At 42.5% G+C, this 23,263-nt stretch overlaps 1 protein-coding gene and 2 long non-coding RNA genes across 4 annotated transcripts in view; 2 read left to right on the forward strand and 1 right to left on the reverse strand.

Moving 5' to 3' along the window:
• Positions 1-23,263, forward strand: part of DIPK2B (divergent protein kinase domain 2B) — a 370,971-nt gene that overhangs the window by 224,939 nt on the left and 122,769 nt on the right. The gene's annotated exons all lie outside the window — the stretch shown is intronic.
• LOC128350747 (uncharacterized) overlaps positions 1-23,263 on the forward strand; it is a 123,146-nt gene that overhangs the window by 78,243 nt on the left and 21,640 nt on the right. The window lies entirely within an intron of this gene.
• LOC128350744 (uncharacterized) lies at positions 8,912-17,488 on the reverse strand. Its single transcript, XR_008319433.1, has 4 exons — positions 17,125-17,488; positions 13,195-13,402; positions 10,494-10,623; positions 8,912-9,285 (listed from the first exon to the last, which is right to left on the reverse strand). It is a non-coding gene; the product is annotated as an uncharacterized LOC128350744 (long non-coding RNA).

A 23,263-nucleotide genomic window follows, 5' to 3' on the forward strand; every position in this document is an offset into this window, starting at 1 on the left:
CTCGCGCAGGGCATGCTGGAGCTTCCGGGGGCTGATCAGCCCCCGCTCCTCCCAGCCCCCACCGGCTCCGTCACGGAGCCAGCAATTGTGTGGGTGGCCAATTTGGCCACCCAGGGCTCCAGCCCTGCACATGTATGGGAAGAGTGGGCTTAGTCCACTCTCCCCGCTCACTATTGCAAACCGGGTCTCACTGATCATGAAACCCGGCTCATCATATAATTTATGTCACCTTAAGTGGCGCAGCAGGGAAATGCTTGACTAATAAACAGAAGGTTGCCAGTTTGAATCCCTGCTGCTACTATATTGGGCAGCAGCGATATAGGAAGATGCTGAAAGGCATCATCTCATACTGTGCGGGAGCAGGCAATGATTAACCCCTCCTGTATTCTACCAAAGAAAACTACAGGGCTCTGCGGTCACCAGGAGTATCAATCTACTTGACGGCACACTTTACCTATGTATAATTTTATAAACCTCTACAATGTCCTGCTTAGTCATCTTTTTTTCTAAGCTAAAAAGGCCCAAATACCTTTGCCTTTCCTCATAGGGAAGGTGCTCCAAACCCCTGACAAATTTCGTTGTCCCTTACTGCTCCCTTTAAAGTTGTATAATGTCCTTGTTTGAGATGGGATGACTAAAACTTTATACAGTTTTCCAAACTCAGCCACACTATAGATTTGTATAAAAGTGTTGCAGTACTAGCAGTTTGAGCAGTTTGATGTTCAATCCCTTTACAAGTGATCCCCAGGATGGAATTTGTTCTTTTCATGGCTATTACACACTGAGTTAACATTTCCATTGAGCTATCCACCAGAACCCCAAGATCGCTTCCTCCCAGGTCATTATCTAGGACCTATCTATTTCACTCACTTTCCTCATTGCTTAGTTTTCTAGTACACAGTTTTCCTGCGGTGCTTTCAGTGCTCTCTGGACTGCTGTTCTGTAGGCAAATGCCAGCTTCTCCACCTACCGTTTCTGTACTGTACACCTTCTCTTTTGTAGTTTATAATGTAAATTGTGATAATTTTATACCAGGACTTGAAAGTAAAAATCCATTTGACTATTGTTCTGTTCCTATGGTGTGTCAACACAGGCAGAGAACACAGCTAATATAAGGAAAAGTATACTTTTGATCCATGTCAGCTTCAAGTAGCACAGCCAATAGAGCCTTGTGTGCAGTTCTTAAAGATATCAGAGCATGGCCAAACAATGGTTGGTATTGTCATGTCTGACAACATCAGCTCCCTCTTGGGGGTTCAAGAGAGAAAGGCAGCTTCTCAGTGTGCCAAAATTGGCATGCCAAATGCACCACTGGTCCAGTCTAGCAAGGAACACTGTGAAGCGAGTCTCACAATCGGTGAGACTTGCCGAAATGGGGTTTGCAGGGAGAGCATCCTGGAGAGACCCCCAGGGCTGGGAGGCTGGTTTCAGCCTCCCGGCGGGGGTCTCCTCATGTGTTTCCATGGGGTGGAACTGTGCTGTGGCAATACATGATCAAATAGATGGGATTAGCGGAGCACTCACTCTGCTAACCTCGTCTAAAGGGAGGAGGAATTAGGAGAGTTTGCTGTCAGGAGCCATGGGGCTCCTGTGGCAGCAGATAATCAGGCACAAGCGGGCTAGGCTCCTTAGCCCGCTTTTGCCCGATTGTGAGAATCTCCTCTGTGTGTGCAGTCTTTAATGCTGGGAATTGGTGGTTACTACATGCAGCTTTTTAACTTGTGCAGGTTGCTCCAGCAAAAAAGTACATGGAAGTCTATATTGGGGCAAGAGTCTTCAGCTGAATGGAAAGCAATTAATCCATATGCCTTCCTTTGAGCTTACTTGTAGTTTATGTGAATATCACATATAAAAGCTGAATAGTTTCATTGTCAGTTGCTTTATGGTGCTTTAAAGGCTATTCAGTAGGTACACAATTGCCATCAGTGTAAGGTCATAAGTTTTGTTGAGACCAGAAGCTAGATGCTGGAGTTCTTTCCAGCATTCTGAAAGACTACATAAATGGTGACAATAAAATGCATTTGCTATTAGCACTTTCTATTTTTCTTGGAACTGTTTCATTTTTCTAAATAATTAGACCCAAGATGAGTAGCCAACCATAGTGATTAGACGGCCATGTTGGAAATGCAGCTAATGTTCACATTGGACCAGTTTGCATGAAACTTTGTGATAAGGATGTGCATGTCCCATGATCGCAGGCATTCTTTCCACCTTCTGTCATGCTATGTCACCTTTTCCTAATCACATGGAGGCTTAAACTAGTATTTGTAGTGCATGTAAAGGAGTGATTCAGATGAACCGCTTCCCCCTGTGATTAGGGGTAGGTGTCCCGGCATGCCAGGAGGAGGAAAGGATGTACATGCTCTTGGGCATGCACATCCTTATCAGTGGGATGACATTTCATCCACTGGCCCTAGCACATCATTATCCCATGTGCTAGGGCCAGTGGGTTAAATATTATCGCATTGTCGTTACTTCTATGTAATATCACCAATTGCATTCTCAGCCAATATACATGTTGCCCCCTAATGATATTATTGCAGACCCTTACAGTGTTTATTCTAACGTAAAACCTTTGAAAATCATGGAAGAAGGTTTAGAAATCAATAATTAGAAAATTTGGTGAGGTTAGAGGGTTACTATATTTGTATAAGCCTTATTGCATATTGCCACCCTGTTTTCAGTTTTCCTATCTCAACAATTATAAGAGCTGGAAAACCACTTTGACCACATAACGGCAAACCATGGGTAGATGAACCTGAGGTTAATTTTTGTAACCATGAATCACATTGCAGACGGCTATCCAACCGTAGCCCAGCAACCTCCAGTTTCAGGCCAGAGAAGCCACTCCCTATTCCTGGTACACCAAGGCCGAATCCCGGCAAGTTCTATAGCACTCACATTGCCAGACTGTGGGCAAGTAATCAGAATGCCTGCAGGGCAGCAGCCATTGGCCATGATCTTCAAGGATGTGTTCCAAGAGCGATTATGCCTTTTTGGCCTTTTTGGAATGGACCACCTGTCCTTGGCATTTAAATCCGATGCATTTAAAGGGATTTAAATGCCATTTCCAATGCATTTAAATCCCTTTAAATGACATTTAAGCCCTTCTTCTGACAATTGCACCACCACCCTCATAAGAGCCCCTCAGCAAACAAAAATTGTGCAGTCTCGCACATGCACAATTACTGGCAATGTGGGGATACAGAGGGGCACTATTTTTCTGTTACTCCAGGAAGGGGTCATGATGGCTTCCTAGGAGGGAATATGTATATGAGGGAGGGCAAAGGATCCTGGGATCTGGTCCATTGTGACAAAGGATGCTCTTGTGATGGCAGACCGTGGCAAAGTAATCCAGGAACACTCAACCGCACTCCTGTGCCTGGGTTGGCTTGTTGACTGGGGATTGGCTGAGAGGGCTAGTCCACTGGGGAGGACCAGAGGCTCAGTGAGCTTCGGGCCTCTGTTGGACTGCGCCCTTATGTGGTAGGCCAAATCAAGAAGGCTCCGCTTGTGTGTGGTCCCTGTTCTCTCTGATAAATAATAGGACTTGTACACTGTGAACCCCTCCTCTCCAGACAACCCTTTCATACTCCCAAGGAGTAGTGGCTGCTCCATGTGTCCAGGTGATACTGGATGGGCAGACTAGGGAAACACTGGGACCGGGGATAGAGCTTTCATTCAGATTTCCCCAGTTTGGACCTGTGTTGCAGATCGTCCACTGTGGGGAATCACAGGAAAGGGGAGCCCCGATTATCAGCATTTGAATTGTGATTCATGCACACCCCTAATTTAACACTTTCCTTCCATGCCTGTACTCAAAGGTGCTAGTAACTTTGTGGGCAGGGGAAGGGGGGAGGACAGTGCAGATGGTATTCCTTTCTTTCCCCCCTTGCTGAGCTAAGAGCAGCTGGCAGGGTGAGTTGGAGTATTACATTGGGAAAGGAATATGGGAGGGAAGGGCTCAACACCCTCCTTCCCTCAAAAGCAGCATTTCTCTAATCATCAAAGCAGCCTGTGGTGCTGTTAGTAAGCAAAATGAAGGTGAATGCCAACTGGTGCTGCTGATTTGTTAGTTTTTAGTTTTTCAAGAGGGCTTAGAACATCTTCTCTTGTCATTTGCAATTGACTCAGTTCTTCAGCCTCCCTCCCTGAGAGAAGGATTGTGTGGTAAGTATCAGCTGAGTAGAAGGGCTTCCTCCAAGCCAGCAGCTGTAGCCCGCTGCTGAATGAGGTAGGAGGGAAAGCTCTCTGACTCAGCTGCTGCTTATCACATGATTGCAGAAGGAGCCTCTAACCTTCCCCTTCCCCTCTGCAGATGATCAAATATTAGGAGTGCACACAAACTCATCATCATCATTTGAATTGCTCTAGGGTTTTGTTTTCTGCTGCTTATTACAAAAGTTTTAACTAAATCATTCTTAAGAGGTACGTATCTGTTCCAGGCATTGGGAAAAGCTTTTTGGCAATGCATGTCAACCAATCAGCATTAACCACAGCCAGCTTCTGTTACAGACTTGCACAACTGTTTTATTTTATTAACAGAATTGTTCTATTTCCCACCCTCTTTCTTTTTCGAAACTCACCCCTGGAGAGGAAAGGTACATTTGGACTGAGTGTAGTGAGAGCACTTCTAATCCAGACTGCCCTCACTGCTCTAAAAATGTTACATCTGACTTCACCCTCAGATTTTATTGCTATCAGGTCAAAACAATCCTACACAGCAAGGTTTACTCTGCGCAGTCTTTTAGGAGCTCAGATTCCTGCTCAGTCATGCAAGTGCATAGCACTGAAATGTCAGATAGAGGTTGAAACTGGAGGCATTAAGGCCCTTTAAGCACCTTGCGAACAGAACTGGAAAATGAGAGAAATGGAAGCTGTGCCAGGAGACAGTCACAATAGTATCAGGTACAGCGAACTGAGGATGATCACCCAGGGTCCACAAACAGTGTCTAGGATTGGTAGTTAACCATTATTTTTTCATATCAGCTGTGAAATCCGATCTTCCCTCAATACGGCCTGCCATAGTCTGAGAATTTCTAGATTAATCAGACCTTGTAAAAGAAAACCAAGTATTTTTAAAATGTAATTTTTATTTCTCTCTTGTAAACATTATACACAATTACAAACGTAACAATTTTGGATACCGCAAATCGTCTGCTGGAAAACATTCCTGCTTATCAAAGTTTTAGGCTGCGGTCCTGTGCACAGTACTTACCTGGGAGGAAGTCTCATTGGACTCAGTCAAACTTGCACTAGTTCACACTTTGAGGGAAGGGGAGATGAGATAGGAGGGAACCTAAGTGAATAACTATTGCTCTTTTGCACTACTGGATGAAGTACTCAGGACTTCATTCATTCCCATGCATTTCTCAGCAAACTTTGAGAGCGGCTACAAGTTCCCTCGCAATGTTCTGGCGACACCTCCCCTTTCAATGCCAGACACACAAGCAGAACACTCAGTGGTGCTGCACAAGGGTAGGGGAGGATGGGTTGGGAAGCAAGTGACCATACCCACTGCAAAGAGCTCTATTTTAAAAGTCCCACACCTGCTTCTGTCTGTGCTTCCACCTGCTGCTGCTTCTGGGCTAAAGCCATACTGCTTCCCAGCCGCACATCATGCACTGCCAACAGCTCCATTTTCAAGGACCACCTGTTTCCTTTTCCTCCCCCTCCCCCCTCCTCCTATCACCATTCTGACTGCCTAATCCTATGCAGAGTTTGTTTACTGTATTTATATGTGTACTGGACGCTTTCCAGATTAGACCCTAAAACGGGGTCAGGGCATATCTCTGAAGTGTGCTTCCACACTTCCTGTGTTGTGACACCGCAGTCCCGATGCTGACTGCAGGGTGCCTTTCATATGTCGGATGCCTTATTTTGAATTTAATTGCTGCGATTTAGTGCTATGATGTCGTTTATCTGGCGTAAAAAAGGTGTTATTTTTTCGGGTTGTTAGTTTCCGCGAGACTGCCCCCGGCCTGCAGGTTTTACGTTTTGACTGCGATTTGCCTGAATGAGGCATTTAGCTGCTTTTGAGTGGCTAATCTGGAAAGTGCCATGGTTCACTTTTCTGGGCCCCCCCCGGTCCCCCAAAATGGCACACGACATAAAACAAATATGTTTAAGGAAATCGGATCATTCTAGTAACACAACTGAAAAGAGTCTGTTTTCCCTCCTTCTCCCCCCACTCCCTGCCACCTGCACTTCTTGTGGTGACAGGGAAGGGAGCAGGTCCATCATGATCCCGTTCCAAGCTGCAGCCCACAGGGAGTGGGCAGGTTTTTGTTGAAGGCTGAGGTTCTGGAAATAACCTGGTCACAAACCATTCTGTGCTTTCAAGATATGACTAGCACTTCAGACTGGGCTTGGAAACACGTTAGGAGCCAGTGCAGACAGAGCAATGTTGAAGTAATCTGTTCCAAACCATCGACCCTTCAGCAGCTCCCTGACTGCAGCATTTTGCACCAACTGCGGTTTCTGGATGCTTTTGAAAGGCAGTCCCACATAGAGCATGCTCAGCTGCGGTAGAGTCCTGTCTGGATGTGACCAAGGCACGTATGACAGTTCATGTTGGCTTTCTCCAAGAAATAATGCATATGGAGTGATTTGCACACTCAACAAGTGCTATACAAATTCTAAGTATTATTATCTGTCATATTAAAACAAGTTGGGGAGACAACTTGGAGGATCCCTTGGGAAATCTGGATCTGCCAAGCTCAGTCTGTATTGAGAACAATAAATGACCTTCTGACTGCATGGTGTGTTGTTTCTGTCAAGGCTTGCAGTGCATTTAGTATTTTCAATGCTTTTGGGGGGCGGTAATTTCAAACTCATACATCCCAATATGCACTCTCACTGCCATGGATAGCCTTGTAATACTTTGCAAATGATGACACCTTATATTCCATACTATTCTGAAATGATTCTATTTCAGAACCATATAATGGTTTTAGTATAGTATGGAATATGAAACCTTTATATGGTTTCAAAGTTGTGGTCTTAATTTAAATAACTTTGTGGGTCTAAAGGTTTCCCCAAAAATAAGTAGAAGGGAGGTACAGAATACAGAATGCCAAACATCCATTACTTATTACTTTATTATGGGCTTAAAAACAAAAAGCTTATAAGAAATATTAACACTGACAGGCAAGCCAGCCCTTTAGCAACCAAATCATGTAATGAATGGAGTCCTAGGACTCTCTTCACACGCCAACCCTCAACCATTGTTTTGCATCATATATAATTTGGAGTTAATATTTTCTGAGATCTTAGAAGATATCCTGACTTGATCTCTATACATAAAGCTATGCTTATCCTTAAGGGCAAACAAAACCTTATGTTAAGCAATGTAAATATTTCCCTCTAAATAGCAGCCATAAGAGCCCCCTATCAGGATTGGGATTGCAGTAGGGATGTGCACGAACCGGTTCGGAGGCCCTTTTATGGGCCTCTGAACTAGTTCGAAACCTGGCCGGCTCAAAGGTTCAACAGCGGGGGGATGGCTTTAAGGGTGAGGGAGGATGCACTCCCCCATCATCCATGTTTTCCCCACCCGCCATGTTTCCCCCACCTGCACATGATTCCCTAAAAGCCTGTTGAGGCAGCGCACGCAATGTGTGTAGGCACAGCTAGTACTTCCAGTTATATCTGGTCAATGTTGGGACAGGGTGGCAGGGAGGTATGCTGCCACCCCAACAGGCTTTTAGGAAATCACACACCGGTGGGGGAAACGTGGGAGGAGGGCAGTAAGTGCATCCTCCCCCACCCTTGAACCAGCCCCCACCGGTTCCATGCACATCCCTAGACTGCAGCATGAGGGGAGGGGACTTAAACCATTTGTCCATCATGATCCCATTCCAAGTTGCACTCCCCATTCCTGTTTGCTCCAGGAGGGGAACTTCTAGTCTCAGAAGGATTCTATGAGAGTTTGGGGGAAAGGTTGAAATTATGTTTAAAATCGCCCACTTGCTCATTTCTTTTGTGGGTTGGGTGGTAGGTAGCACCCATCATGCCCTACCACACAACTGACTTTGGTGTCCCTAGGAGCTACCCATGGGGAACAAAGGGGTGTTACCCATTGTTTCCTATGGCCGTAACACGCAAAACATTTTTACTTTGTTCCGTCGAAACAACCAGCTTGACCGATGTTTCGATGGAACGTTTTGGCTGTTTTGCATTTCATTTTGAGATTGAAACAAAATGCAGAATCCAGTTTGTGCACATCCCTAGTAAACAGGTGTCTGCAGTCCTAATGGATTCATGGATTATTTCCTTTTACACAGGTAATAACTTTATAAGTTTTGGGAAACACCAGAGTCTGATATCTCTCTCCTTGATCAGTCTAATGAAACTTCAAAAAGATTGATACATTATGACTTTGAGCTCTCTCACCTTCTCCCTCTCCAGGCACCTTAAATGACACCCTGGATGATAGGAAATCTGGGGACAAGAATGTTTGCATTGCCACAGTGCAGAGAACATGCATAAATATATGCACATGTCAGTCACATTATCTGCAAAGATCCTAAGGTTTCCTGATACAGAGTGTAGATATTTGGGGTGTAGCATATAAATATCTTGGCAAAAATTGACTAATTGATTAAAATAATAAAGCTGAAGAATATATTTTCCCCCAAAGGTACAATTCTGACTGATTTAAAGGGAACTACAGAGAAGGAAGAGGGGGTAAGGAAATTCAAAGTTGACATGTGTTATTCTTTTTGAAGCTCAGTTGGAATGATCAAGGAGAGATATAGCATATATTGGTATTTTCCAAATCTAATCAGTTGCTGTCAGTGTAAATTAAAAGAATGTGTCAGTCCATTAGGACTGTAGAAACCTGTCTACTGAGCTTCAAATTCTACTTTCTGCTAACTGCTAGAACAAAAGCAAAAAAGGAGACTATTGGTATGGAGGCTTTGTGAACAAAGAATGTGTTCAATTTTATTACAGTCATTGACCAGAAAAGAGAACATAAAAAGTACAAATATCAATAGCAATGTAACAAATATAAAATAGCTTTGGATGTCCAGGATGACGTAGGATATCTTCTAAGACATCTTCTAATCTCTGTTAACTGAGCAAAAAGAGGCTTTTAAAACTGTCTCATTTAGCAAGGAAAAAGCAACTGTGTCCGCATTATAATTCCAGTTAGTTTCCCTCCCAGTGGCTGGTTGCTAGTCTCTCTCCCTTGTGTTACTTTTAGAGTATGAGCCTTTTGCAGCAGGGAACCATTCCTCATTCCTTCTGCCACATAGGCCACTTTGACAACTTTTGTTGCTGCTGAAAAACAGTACATAATATTGTAAAATAATAATGTAATCATAATATCTGAGAATATCAAATTCAAAAATTCAAATCATTGTCAAATCATATTTTATAAGAGCTAAATGGTTGTCTGCTTTTGACACCAATAAAGGTAAAGTACGCTGTCGAGTTGGTGTCGACTCCTGGTGACCACAGAGTCCTGTAGTTGTCTTTGGTAGAACACAGGAGGGGTTTACCATTGCCATCTCCCTCGCAGTCTGAGATTACGCCTTTCAGCATCTTCCTATATCGCTGCTGCCCGATATAAGTGTTTCCCATAGTTTGGGAAACATACCAGCAGGGATTCAAACCAGCAACCTCTGGCTTGCTAGTCAAGTCATTTCCCCGCTGTGCCATTTGGTGGCTGATCCAACAATACAGGTGGTTTATTTGGTTGCATAGGTAATATGGGGGAAAAGATACACAGAAAACAATTGGTCAAATGTGTTTAGGAGCATTTGTTGACTTGCATTTACATGACATAGTTACCAAGACCATGGCCACCATGTGTCTTAAATCTATCTAGACTGTAAACATTTTTAATTAATGTTGTGTTGTAGCAGTTCTTGAGAGACTAAATTCTGCTCCATGCTTCAGTTAGGGCCAATTTACAGGACCTTTTTGTGGTAGAAATGTAATCCATTCTATGACTTTTCTCCTCAACATTCTTGTGAAAGAACTCTTACTGAATAAAACAGCAAAATATAATGGCCTAGAAAAAAATATATGGAAAACAAGGCCTCCAGATACTTGTCAAGTATGTCACTTCTCAGCATAGTCATTATTATTGGCATTCACAACTGGATAGGCTGGTGGCAGGCATACTTCCGGCTTACAGAATCTAGTTTGTTTCTCCCTAGAACACGGAGACCACCAACTAAAACCAGCTGCAAAATATGAGTCAGGGAAGCAGCCATATACTTAGAATGGCATAAAGAGAGTGCCTCTGAGCATATGCTCAGCTCATAAATTAGTTTTCAGGTCAGAACTCAGGAAACAGACCTTCTTCTTCTTCTTCTTCTTTTTTAGAAAGCCACTTCTGACTTTTCTGTCAACTCCAGACTTTTATTAGTTTCAGTAGTCTAATTAGAGGAGAAAACATTTTTGTTGCTGCTGCTATTGTTAAACAATTAGGTATTAGAAACCTTAACTACCATATATCACACAGAAATATCACAATCTACCTTCTGTCCACCCCTGGTGTAGATGACGTCAGCCTTCTAGTGTATATATGAATCTCTCCCTTAAATACTGTGCAGAAATGGGGTAAAGTAAAGGTAAAGTGTGCCATCAAGTCGATTTCAATGGGGGTACCTAGATAGATAGATAGATAGATAGATAGATAGATAGATAGATAGATAGATAGATAGATAGATTCTGTTTAGTATCTATTTTTTGCTGTAAATTATTAATAGACTCCTAGCAGTTATATTTACATGGCTAAGCACTATTGCAGTTATTAGTTTGTGGGAATAACAACTGTGGTGAATTGCACCATTGGTTTTACAATGCAGAAGAATTGAATTGTTCCACAGGTGACTGACTACCACTGGTAATACTCATTTACTCAACTAAGTTGACTGAACACTTGTGTTATTCTACCACTTCTTGTATCTGACATTTCTTAGATCTACTTTTGGTATCTATCTTATTTGTTTAAGACATAATGCCAATAAAATCTATTATAAATTGCAAGATGCAATGGAGATTGAACAAGTCAAACCAAGTTATTTTCAGCTTGCATTGGCAATTGATTGCCATTGATGGGGTTCAACCATGTCCGGCGAGGCCGGCTGTCCTTACCTCTGAGGACAGAGTGGTGAGAGGGCCCAAGGCAACAGGGACGGGTGGCAGCCGGGAAGATATGGAGGAAAGACTGCCAACGGGTAGGGACTCCGCTCCAGTGGATGAGGAGCAGAGCCCTGATAAGATCGGAGGGGAGGCATGCAAGGATAATATCAGCAGCATGCCTCCCGAAGGGAGGGGGTCTGAGCAGGAGGAAGGAGAAGGGGGAGAGGCCTTGGCAACATCTGTAAGGGGTAATCAATTACAGGTAATAAAGAGGGCCCTGTAATTGGGGGTGGGCGATGCATAGCCTGTGATGAGGCATATAAGGAGCCGGCCGGGGAGGAGAGGCTGGCTGGTGGATAGTGTCAGGAGCCCCCAGAGAGGGGCAGGCACAAGGAACAAGTAGCCTGGGAAAGAGGAGGGACAGGGTGATGCTCAATCCTGTCCCTGCTCTGAGGCTGGACCTGATAAGCCTAGCCAGGCTGAGACAGGGATGTGTAGCCAGACATACCAATACTGCCTAACTGCCCTGATTTTAAGGATTTATGTTCTTTAAGTGTCATTTTCATAGTATTCATTGTACCTTTTGCTTTCTGAGTATTTTGAATTTCTACTTTTAAATCATTAATATTTGGAAGATCACAAAAATATACACAAAATGATTATTATTGATCTTATGGGTTTTCTTGTCTGCAGCTGTTTATCTTGAGGCAATACTCTATTTTTTACTTTTTACTTTTTTATTTTTCATCATTTCATTCCTATGCAATTGGTTGAGAGTCTAAGCAGACACTGGATTCACAAAAATGCTCAGGTTTGGGAATAAAACATCCTCAAGGGGGGTTCTAGGTTTTATTCAAGGTCTTCTTACTCGAGCAAAGTAATAAAATACTTGTCAGTCTTTATTTGCATTCCATGTACATAGATTTAGAAGCAGTGAATTTTGAATCATTTTTTTAAAAAATCAGGTTTCTCCAACCTTTCTCTAATTCTCTTTTACTTTGGTATAAAGCAAGAATGAAAGTTACTGATATCTAGTAAGTTATTTGTTTATTTATGCACTTATTTAAAAAGAGTCATATCCTACCCTTCCACTTACATAAGTGCCCAAGGTGGCTAACAAGAATTAAAAACCATGTTTAAAAGTTTCAACATGTTGAAAACAATCTAACTAAAGACAGAAAGCATTGATGGCAGATGAGCAATACAAAACCTTCCAAAAAAGGATAAATCATCAACACCTTGGATGTTATTTACAAATATCCAGTGAATTTGGGAACCATGAAGACGTGTGGTTTAAATTACTGTTGAGATTAAAGTGGGGGGGGGGGTATTTATTTTGAAGAGTGCTATTTTTAAATTCTGATAGTAAAGCTTCAGGTATAAAAGTAGATATTAAAACAACTGTTCTAATAACCAATCAATCAATCTAATTAATTAATTAATTAATGTTATTATTGTATATTTTTCCTTATAACATTTCTTCAGAAGTGGTGCATCTGAATCTCAAGGCTTCTTAAACCCGCAACCAAGTGCTGACTGGAGAGTGTCAACAGCCATGCTGGCACACAGTCCCAAAACCTCTGCACTGGATATATGTTATCACAGTGTCACATGTGTGTGTGTGTGTGTGTGTGTGTGTGTGTGTGTGTGTGTGTGTGTGTGTGTACACACACACACACACACACACACACACACACACACACACACACATGTTTGGAGTTCATTACCAGGGTAGGTCTGCAATCTTAAATGCAATTACTCAGACATGATGCTGAAATCACCAGCAACTTTATTGCCAAAACCAAAGCCACAACAAACAGACTAGTAGCAAAGCAAAATAATTCGGTAATCAGTGGGATGTGTTCCAAGTAGGGCTGCACCTTTAAGGGGTTTTTGTGATTAATTAGGAAAAGTTTATTTTGGTTCTAGAATGTCAGTGTAGTAAGGCATTAAAGAAAGTATTAAAGATGGCTTTGTACCTTGCTAAGTACAGTATTTGAATTTAAATAAGTTGCTGCTACTGCTACTGCTACTACTACTAGTAGTAGTACTACTACTAGTAGTAGTGTGATTCTATTAGTAGAAGTCTCTTACTGCTGAAGCACCTGTGGATTCCATCTCTCCCATTCCATATATACAGAGGCTTCCAGATAGTTTCAAAAATGATGGTGCTTTGATGTCTGTTGTATGAAGTGTTTATAGAATCACAATGATCAGAAATGAAGGGTATATATTATTTTCCATGTAGCAAAGATGTTCTGTAACTGGAGACAAGCATTTAACACTGGGGCCATCAGTCAACCTATAACAAGGTGAGACAGAAATTAAATTATCATGCTTTATCTTTAGAATGCACACACACACTACTTTTTTTAATGTTAGGGATTTGGATCCAGAGATGCCAAATATGTAACATGAGGACTTCCCAAGTAACTTCTCATGTATCCCCTGATGAATGAGTGTTAGGGCTATTGGGAAAAGGAGATTGGGCTTCTGCAAATTTGATTTTGGTCTGTATGACTCCAATATGCCATACATTAATAATGTACACCCCAAGGGGAAGGGCATGATCTGAGAGCACCTGAGTGCAATCTTGCTGAAGCTAAAAGGATCTGGGTCTGACAAATGTCTGGATAGGAGGTCAGCTGGGAACCCTATTTATGCCACCCTAAGCTTCCCTGCGGAAAGTCAGGATATACATGTAATAAATAACCTGTCCAAAAATCTAAGGACAAATTATTGGTGCATAACAGATACATCATATGGGCTGGTAGCATGGATGTCCACCTCTCCCTTCCAGTGGAGTGCAAGCTTTGACTTGCAAACTGCATGTGAGTCATGCAGTTTATTTGTAAAGGAGGAGGACCATCTGCTAGTCATGAGCAGATGACAAATTCGATGCATCGACACTGCTGTTATTTCCAAATTTGTAAGTAAACACGTTTTGTAACCTTGTGGATAACACTTTTCAAGCTTTCACTAATGGAAAAGTTTAAAATTATGCAAAACATTGAAAAACATCTTATTTGAAATGCAGTCTTAAAAGCACCAGCTCAGTTTTGATGGCAGATATTGTGAACATGGATCCATTAAGTGGCACCCATTTTATTCAATCCATGAATAAGTCATTGTGGCTGTGACAAAGTAATTCATGTTATACACAGATAGTTCCAATATCGAATGGAGTTAGGTCTGCTTCTTTCAAGATGTTCCTTCACCAAAAGTCAAGGAACTGTCTTTTCAATTGCCTGCTTTGTAGTACAGGTCTGACCTCTGCTGGCCACAGACTTCATGGCACTTTAAGAGTACCCCCGCCCCCTGCCCAAAGGATAAGGCAGAACTCCTTTTGCTGCTTAAAGAAAGTATTCCATGTTTGCTTCAAGTCACAGAGCTATACTGTTAGGCCATCCAGTCTAATTCATTGCACTGAGGCAAAGCCCTTTGCATCCAAATTTACTAGCCCACATCCTCTGATTACTTTAGCCCACATCCTCCTGATTATTGTGTTCCATAAGGAAAGAGGTCAAACAGTCCAAATGCATGATGCCAGAGATGCCAGCAGCAAAAGCAACGTGCACTAAATCAAATCCAGATGGCACCATATGGTAATTTGCCATAGGGAAAGGCACACACAAACACACAAGAGAGGGAACCTCAAAGGTGCATGATGAGGTATTTTATTGAGTCCAGTGTGTTTCAAGCCAGTAACGCTTCTTCAAGGCACTATAACAATTATTGAATACAATCTATTTAGTACACGATGTTTTAAAATGTCTAAAAATTAAATGTTGCATACAAATAAATACCCAAAGAGTATAAATTAATGCAACCTATATAATGGGACAAACTGAGCTTGAAATTGAGACTGTACACATGGAGATAAATATAGAAACATCACTGATAGCTATTCATATATGTTAGCTTGGATGCTTTTATAGAAGCATCTAAGATGTCTTCTATGGCAGCCAAGAAGTGGGGGACAGGCGGGGTGTGTGTGTGTGCTGTCAGCTCTGTAGAAACCTGGGCATATAATGTGAGCTAGATTAGTCAGAGTATTACCCTGGTGTGCCTCAAACTTGGCAAGTATGTTGGAAGATATCCAGGATTTCTGACTGCCCAAATCTTATGGCACAACTGAAAAGCCTGAAGGCTTACCTTTTTCTTCCGTAGGAAGAACATTCCCTTGTATACACTTGTACTGCCTTACACAACAAGCCAGTCATTCTTCAGGTATCTCTTTTATAACAAATTAATGAGTGTGTATCTAATAATATGAAAAGTCTTCTGTTTTGTATTTTTCTAGAACTAGGCAACACCTGGGATGGCAGGTCAGATCATTGTGGGTGGGGAGTTGTTTTTTCCAGGTCACATTCTTAGTTGTCTTGCTGTCCTTCTTTGCTAATATATGAAAAATAGAGATTGGTTCGGGAGCTGTGTCAGCTAAGCTTTTCAAGGATGTCTATCTATCTATTTATCTATCTATCTATCTATCTATCTATCTATCTGAAGAGAATGAATATGTTTAGTGTTCTGTATAGCCCATCTTATGTAGTTATCCTCATGGTATCTTCCTGATGTTCTTATCAGTTTGATGATGGCTAAACACAAGAACCATTCAACTGTAGTAGTTCTACTTTTCATTTTTCCCTGTCTATCCCCCTTTCATATCATCTTCAACTTACCACACAATGCCATTCACTGGGCTCCTGAAGAATATCACCCACCCCTCCCCCTGCCATGCAATACAATATACTTACACACTTGTTCACCTTGTTGAAATGTGGGAAAGCAGAACAAGGAACCCACCCATAGGTTCTTTTTGATAAGAGTATCTTAAGATTTGTTGTGCTCATAAAATAGATGGAGGCTTGTATGTGTGGTGCTGGTCATACAAAACCCACCAGTTCTTACATGGTAAGTACATCTGAAGACAATTGCAAAAAATAGGCTTCACTACAACAAATTAAATAAATAATTATAATAGAAATGGGTCTTAGAAATAGTTATTTGAGCTAAAATAATTATTTTGAATTACTTTTATTCAATTAATTTAATGGCTTATGCATTGCTCTTTTCTAAACTGACTGTTCAAGTAACTGCACTTCATAGACTCATAATATTAGAGTTGTGAGGAAGGGAGTCCTGGAGGTCTTCTGGTCCAAGCTACTGCTCAGTGGAGGAAACTGGCATAACATCTCTGATAGATGGCCACTGTTTTGAAAATGCCCAATGAAGGAGAGCATGAGGCAGACTGTAATCATTGTCTGAAAGTGGAAGAGTTAGGACATTCTTCCTAATGTCTAGCCTTACTCTAACTCTGCTTCCTTGTGATTTCAACACATTGGTTTTTATCCTGCCTTCAGGAGCAACAGAGAGCAAGTCTCTTCTCTGTGACAACCCGTCAGAGATTCGAAGATGGCTATCATATCTCCCTTTAGACTTCTTTTCTCCAGGCTAAACATACACAGATTCTTTAACTGTCCCTCATAAGACCTCATTTCCAGACCTCACACGATCTTTCTTGCCCTCTTCTGAACCCATTACAGTTTATCAATGTCCTTAAAATGTGGTACCCAGAATAGGACACAGTTATTCCAAGTGAGGTTTGACCAGCGGCACAGAATACAGTAGAACAAGTTCAGCTGCAGAACATCAAGATAAATATTCTCAACAGAAAAGCTCAAGCTTTTGTCCTTACTTATTGGAAAAGACAGGGGAAAGTCCAATTTAATTTTAAAAGGGAAAGAAGAACAACAAAATGGTAAGAAATGAAGATGAAAAAATATAGGAGGAGACATGGTTAAAGCAAAAGCAGTAAATATATTTGGAAAGAAACAGCCAAACATGAAAAAAAAAGATACATATTTGTTTCTAAGGATATAAATAACATGAACAAAAGTGTAAAAAAAATGTGTTTTAACACTATTTGTTTACACCTTTGCTTGAGTTAACCATATATTTTAGGAAACAAACATCTATTAGTTTGGGTTTTTTTATCACACAAGGGAAAAAGTAAAGACTAACCTTAGGTCTGAATTGCATACATCCAAGTACAGCAACATAAAAAGGAGAATAGTCTCTTATTGTAGCTATTGTATAACTAAAGTTCACTTGCACCAAAATGTTTCCTTACTTTGTATCAGTCTGATAAGTGATTTGTTCCACGCGGAAAAAGCTTTTTATCATCGTAGTCCAGATGTGTATACTTGGCAAAGTCCACCTATTTAGTAGACTTTTTTAAAGTGGAAATTTGTTTTATTTATTTTTTACAAAGGCAGCCCAAAGTGTGTTTTTTAAAACACTGCTTTTCTTTTCTTAATACATCCCTGTACCCACACCCACTCCTTTGCTTCATTTTTTCCCTCCCTTCTTGTGGCCTCACCTACAAAGCAGTCACTAAGAGAAGCTTTAAAAATATATTTGTACCCATGCATTTCACACACCCCACAATTGAATAGTTACTTGTAATGCTGCTGCTGCTTATAAAAACCTGGATTAGAGTGTGGCTCAGGGACCTCTATGTCTTCCTCCATCACCGCTGTTGACAATGTGTTTGGGGATGTAATTTTTTAGGAAGAGTGGTGGATGAGCTCAAAGCACATGATTTTCATTATGCTAATTGACTGTCCGTTTCCAGAAAACCCAAGCAATGGGAACTTCTCATAGTTTGGGAGGCTGAGTCTTAGAACAAGAACTTATACAGAATTCAGGACCTTATTCAAGTTTTCAGTCCTGAATGGTTTATTCGATGAATTCATTTGTTCCTTTAATGACATGTATTAATTAATCTTTCCCTCCCCCACAATATTTTGGAGGATCGCTTCAAACCTTGCAAACAATACTTCAGCATTAAAGAATAAACTTTGGCAATACTCACGGAAAACTACATTTCAGGGATAACATTTATTCTTCCAGTATTGACCACATGACAATAATGGTTCACACATGAATATCCACCATTTGATGACTCAATGGGAAGGGTACCACCTACTGACTCATCAGCCCTTCTTCCACCACCTATATTTTCCTTGGAGATTTCCCCACCCATATATTTGATCAGGCTGACCCTTCTTTAAATAATGTGCATCGGCAGCCTGAGGTGTTGTGGCTGCAGGCCATGCTGTCTGGTACTCAGGACACTTCCAAAGAACTGGGACTCAACATTCCCCCCTAAGCAGCCCTCAGCAAGTCACAAGGCAGCAAGATGTTCTGCAGCATTTCCTGCTCCACCTCTTCGGAATACTTTCCTGCTGAGACAGTGAGTCACTTCCTCATTAGAAATCTCACCCCAAACCCTTCCTCTTGCTTATAAGCTCTTATTAATTCTCTTTATAAGAATCTTACTCATCATATCTGGCCATGCTGTCATTCACTGCATTAGACTATAGACCTTTTTACTAGCTGCATATAAAGTGTCAGGTTTTGTTCAGGTGTATTAATTTCAGTTATTACATTTTAAATTCCAGACCAACAACTGGAATCCTGCACATGTGGCATGCATCTCTGTACAATTTGGGCAAACAACAACAACAACGGTGCACTGCCCTGACCCATTTGAATGGGATGATATAGATATAGATATAGGGTGTGTGTGTGTGTGTGTGTGTGTGTGTGTGTGTGTGTGTGTGTGTGTGTGACAAATAAATACATAATAAATGACATAAACAGTTGTACCACTGGTTTCTAAATCTATCTGTTACTACCTCTCTCTTCCTGTAAGGCCCAGCTCCTATAGTCGCTCACATCTTCTGTGAAGCTTTTAGACAATGAATTATAATAGTTATTATTATTATTATTTTATTATTAAAATAAATAAATAATGGTTGGCAGTTATTAGGGACATAGAAGGCCCATTCACACAATAAGGCTATTCACACGTGGGTTAGGCTGTGTATGTGAAGCACCAGGATCCGCATGGATCCTGGCAATGCCAGCCTGCTTAACTCAACTTTTGTTCCTGGCCATTAGTCAGGGATTAAGGGCATAAGCATGCCCTTAACCCTGCAGCTGGAATCATGTATTTGCTTAGGCTGCAGGCAGCCCGATTAGACACAGAGATGGGTGCCTAGAGCGTCCATCTAGGGTATCCTCCAAGGCACTGTGCTCATCGCACGGTGCATTGTGGTATATCTGGAGGCCGGGACATATTGTCCTGCCCTCCAGAGATCCATGCTGCTCCAAGCAGTGCACATTGTTTGGGAGCATGATCTGCGATCCCAGCAGCATGTGGATAATTGTCTGAGGGAGAAGGTAAATTCTGCACAGCCTTTCCCCTGCCTGCATGCCCTCCCTGCACCCTGGCTGTGTGCATTGCCTTATTGTGTTAAACACTCTTCTGAGTGTACAGTGTATACAGGTACAGATCTCTACACAGGTACAGTCATTCACACATACACTTGTATGAGTGTACAGACATCTTTACACTTGTACAGCAGAATGTCCAAATTCAGCTAGAGTGTCTTACAGAACTGCTGCTGCAGAGAGGGAAGCAGTGGGGCTGCTGAGGAGATGGGGCATTAGCACCACCAGCATTACCGCAGTTTCCCCATTCGCAACTAAGGAAAGAAATATGGTAATGCTGCTGCCCAGTCTCCGCAGTGGCCCATTGCTTCTGTCTCTGCATCAGTGGCATCACTCCATGTCACTAAGAACTGCACATTGTCTGGCAGTTCGATCACAGAAATGGGGTTAGAATGCTCTCCTAAACTCATTTGGGCATACCCCTGCTAACTGGGCAAAGAGGCACCTTTTACCGTGGTGATTCTCTTTATTTAGCAGGGGGAGAGTAACTGGCCCTATCCACCCCCAGCACAGTACTTCCAGTGACTGTTGCTGGTGTGTGTCTTATGTTTCTTTTTAGAATGTGAGCCCTTTGGGGACAGGGAGCCATCTTATTTGTTATTTCTTTTTGTAAACCGCCCTGAGCCATTTTTGGAAGGGCAGTATAGAAATCGAATCATTTATATATTTATTTATCTATTTTATTTTACAGGGTGGCTATGGAGGCGGGTTTGCCACCACGGCTCTGCCAGGATTGGGCCTGATCCCAGTGGTACACACACATGGGCAAAACTGGGCTGGTTTTCCTTAGCCTGGTTTTGCCTGTGCATGTGAATAGCTTCTCTGTAAGCCTCACTCTTGGCCAATCCTAAAAGGGGAGGTCCCAGTCTCATGGTCCTTTCAGCTTATGACTACAGGCTATCCAGTTTCCACAGCAAACATCGTGGAACCTGTGTTGAAAAGCTGAACCTATGCCAGGGATGCATCAGTTCTCAGAAGGGATACGGTGTGGGATCCAATGCTGTCTCCTCTTCTTCTTGTCCAGAGCATAGTTTCATTGATTCTGGTAGCTTTATTCTTCTCCCACTTGCTGTCAATATAACTCAAGCCATCACTCAGTAACATCTACCTGCTAATAACGTTGGGCCCAAAATCATCCAAAAAGGCAGATCCCCTCAACCTCAGGGAGAAGGAGCAAGGTTGGCCTTCTCCTTTGATCTCCCTTCCTCCACCTCCCCATTGATCCCCTCCCTGTGCCATTGCCCAGTAGCATCTGGTGCGGGCGCTGCTGGGCGAAAACAATGAAAGACACCTTTAAGGATAAATTAATCGGTGCTTACCTCAGCTCTCATCACACCCAAACACTGCTCGGACCAGCAGCATGCCACCAAGCACTCCCAGTGGCACGGGGGGGATCACTTCCACCACTCACCGAACTGCCGGTGGGGGATCGGCTCCACAGAGGCCAGGTGAGTCGCAGAGGTGATCCCACACCATTTATCCTTAAAGTTGCCTCTCACCGCTCCCTCCCTGTGGCACTCACACTTGCCGCTACTGCCACTGCCAATTCCTTTGGATCTTCTCCCAATCTCTGCACTGATTCCTGCCCCCATTTCCCCTTACCTGGTGGCAATGACTTGGTTGCCACTCAAATCTCCCCCCACCCAGTCATGTTGTGTTCTATTCTGTTTTGGACTAGGACTGGGGAGACCCGAGTTCAAATCCCCATTCAGCCATGATACTTGCTGGGTGACTCTGGGCCAGTCACTTCTCTCTCAGCCTGACCTACTTCACAGGGTTGTTGTGAGGAGAAACTTAAGTATGTAGTACACCGCTCTGGGCTCCTTGGAGGAAGAGCAGGATATAAAATGTAAATAAATAAATAAATAAATAAATGACAGATTAGCAGTAAAGAATTCAAGCCACTTCCTGCCACTCCATCTTCTGAAGCTCTGCCTTTTGAACAGGCAGAGAAGGATGTGATTGCGTGGAGCAGGATGAGGACAATGGCCAGCATGTGTGTATGTCACAACCACTGGGAAAGGTTTTTTGGGGATGGCCCCCTGGGCTGGGTCAGGCAACCAGGGCAGCAGGTCAGTGTACGCAGCCAGTCCATTGCTTGTGCCAATCTACTACCTGAGGCAGCTGCCTCACCTGGCCTCATTAGCAAGCCAGCTGTGTCCCAAATGCCAAGATGTATGTAACTGCAGATTTCACTGCACACAAACCACATTGTAAAATTTATTTCCAAAGGTAGCGAGACTCTAGCACTGCCTGGAAGAAATATTCATATTCAGTGAATGCCTGGAAGGGGAGGGTCCACTGGCCCCTTCCCCAAACCTGCGTATGTGCAAGCTATATGTGTGTAAGTTCTGTTCACATGATCTAGACCTTGGATTCCTTGGGTACCAGATTGTGTGGAAAGAGTCTATGAACGTACACTTTGCATGCATATAAGCTCTATGACTGGTTCAGCTGAATGCATGGAGGTTGGGGCAGGGCCAAGGGGGCATGACCCCACCTTTCCACATGTTCACTGAATGCAAATATGTCTTCTGAACTGGGTGCTCACTTTACAGTTCATTATAGTGATGTGCAAAACGTTCTGCAGTCAGAACATTCTGACTAAAAATAGGCTGTTCAGAGTGTTCAAAACGTGGAACGGAATGCCCTTCAAATGAAGTGCCTGTTCCAAGCTCGGAATGGAACAACCCCATCCTGAGTCAGAACATTCCAACTGTTCTGAGCACCCTATTAGACTCAAAAATTGTGCTTTTCTGGCCGCTGCCTATGTGCAGCAGCCATTTGCATGGCCAGCACCACCATGCAAATGGCTGCCACACGTGTGCATAGTATATCATCTTTCATTGGCTTTACATTCCAAAATGGTGTTCGGAATGGCTTGGAACATTTCAAGTGTTCCGAGATCATTCAATCGGAACAACCAGCTCAACTGGTTGTTCTGACGGAACATTCCACAGATTTTGTGTCCCGCTCCGAGCTTGAACAGAATACGAAAACTGTTTTGAGTACACCCCTCGTTCATTACACTAATAAGTTCATCAAAACCTGAACATCTATAGTGGAAAGGTATTTACTGTACTCACTAAATTGGTACAGTTTGAGGTTCTGTGGACCTTCACCATAACAGAAAGCCAGGGTGGGTGGAGGAACTAAAACAGCCTTTCAAACCCTGTCAGCTAGCTTCCCCCTCATTGATCGTGTCAGCTTTATTGCCCTCCCACTTGATGCCAATATAACTCAAGCCAAGAATACTTCACTCAGTAACCCCTACCTGCTGCAGCACAGGCTCAGAAGGAAAGAAAAAGAAACGTGGGGTGGGAGGGGGGAACCTGGCAGTTCTTACAAATCATGGTGCTGCTAATCTCCTTTCAAGAGAGTCAAATACAAAGTCATGTTCTTTCTTGTGAAAACATTACTAGCCTGTGGGTGTCAACACAGCATTCATTTCCAAGAAATCTGTTGCAGCCCACAGTGAGTCTAGAGAAATTGCATTCTGATGACAGTGAAGACAGACTGCTAGGAAAATATTGCATGCTTATGCTGTACAACAGCAACCGTCTTGGGGGCTTTGGTTATGATGTATTTTTTTAGGATCCCTTTCCCCCATTTCATTAAAAAGGCTTAAGCAATTGGGGCCAAACTTGCTTGTTTCTGGCTTTTACTTAAACCCTAAATGGTACCTCTTTCTTCAAATGATATTCATTGCCAGGAAACATCTCACTCTCTACCTTGAAAAATAAACAGTATCTGCACTCGCCCAACTGCTCGCACTACATATACATGCTACACAATCAAACTGCATAATCATCTCAGGTACACCACTAACTATAAGAGAACTATCTCATTGTCACAACTCAAG

Source organism: Hemicordylus capensis, chromosome 3 (genome assembly GCF_027244095.1).
Source record: "Hemicordylus capensis ecotype Gifberg chromosome 3, rHemCap1.1.pri, whole genome shotgun sequence".
NCBI lineage: Eukaryota > Metazoa > Chordata > Lepidosauria > Squamata > Cordylidae > Hemicordylus > Hemicordylus capensis.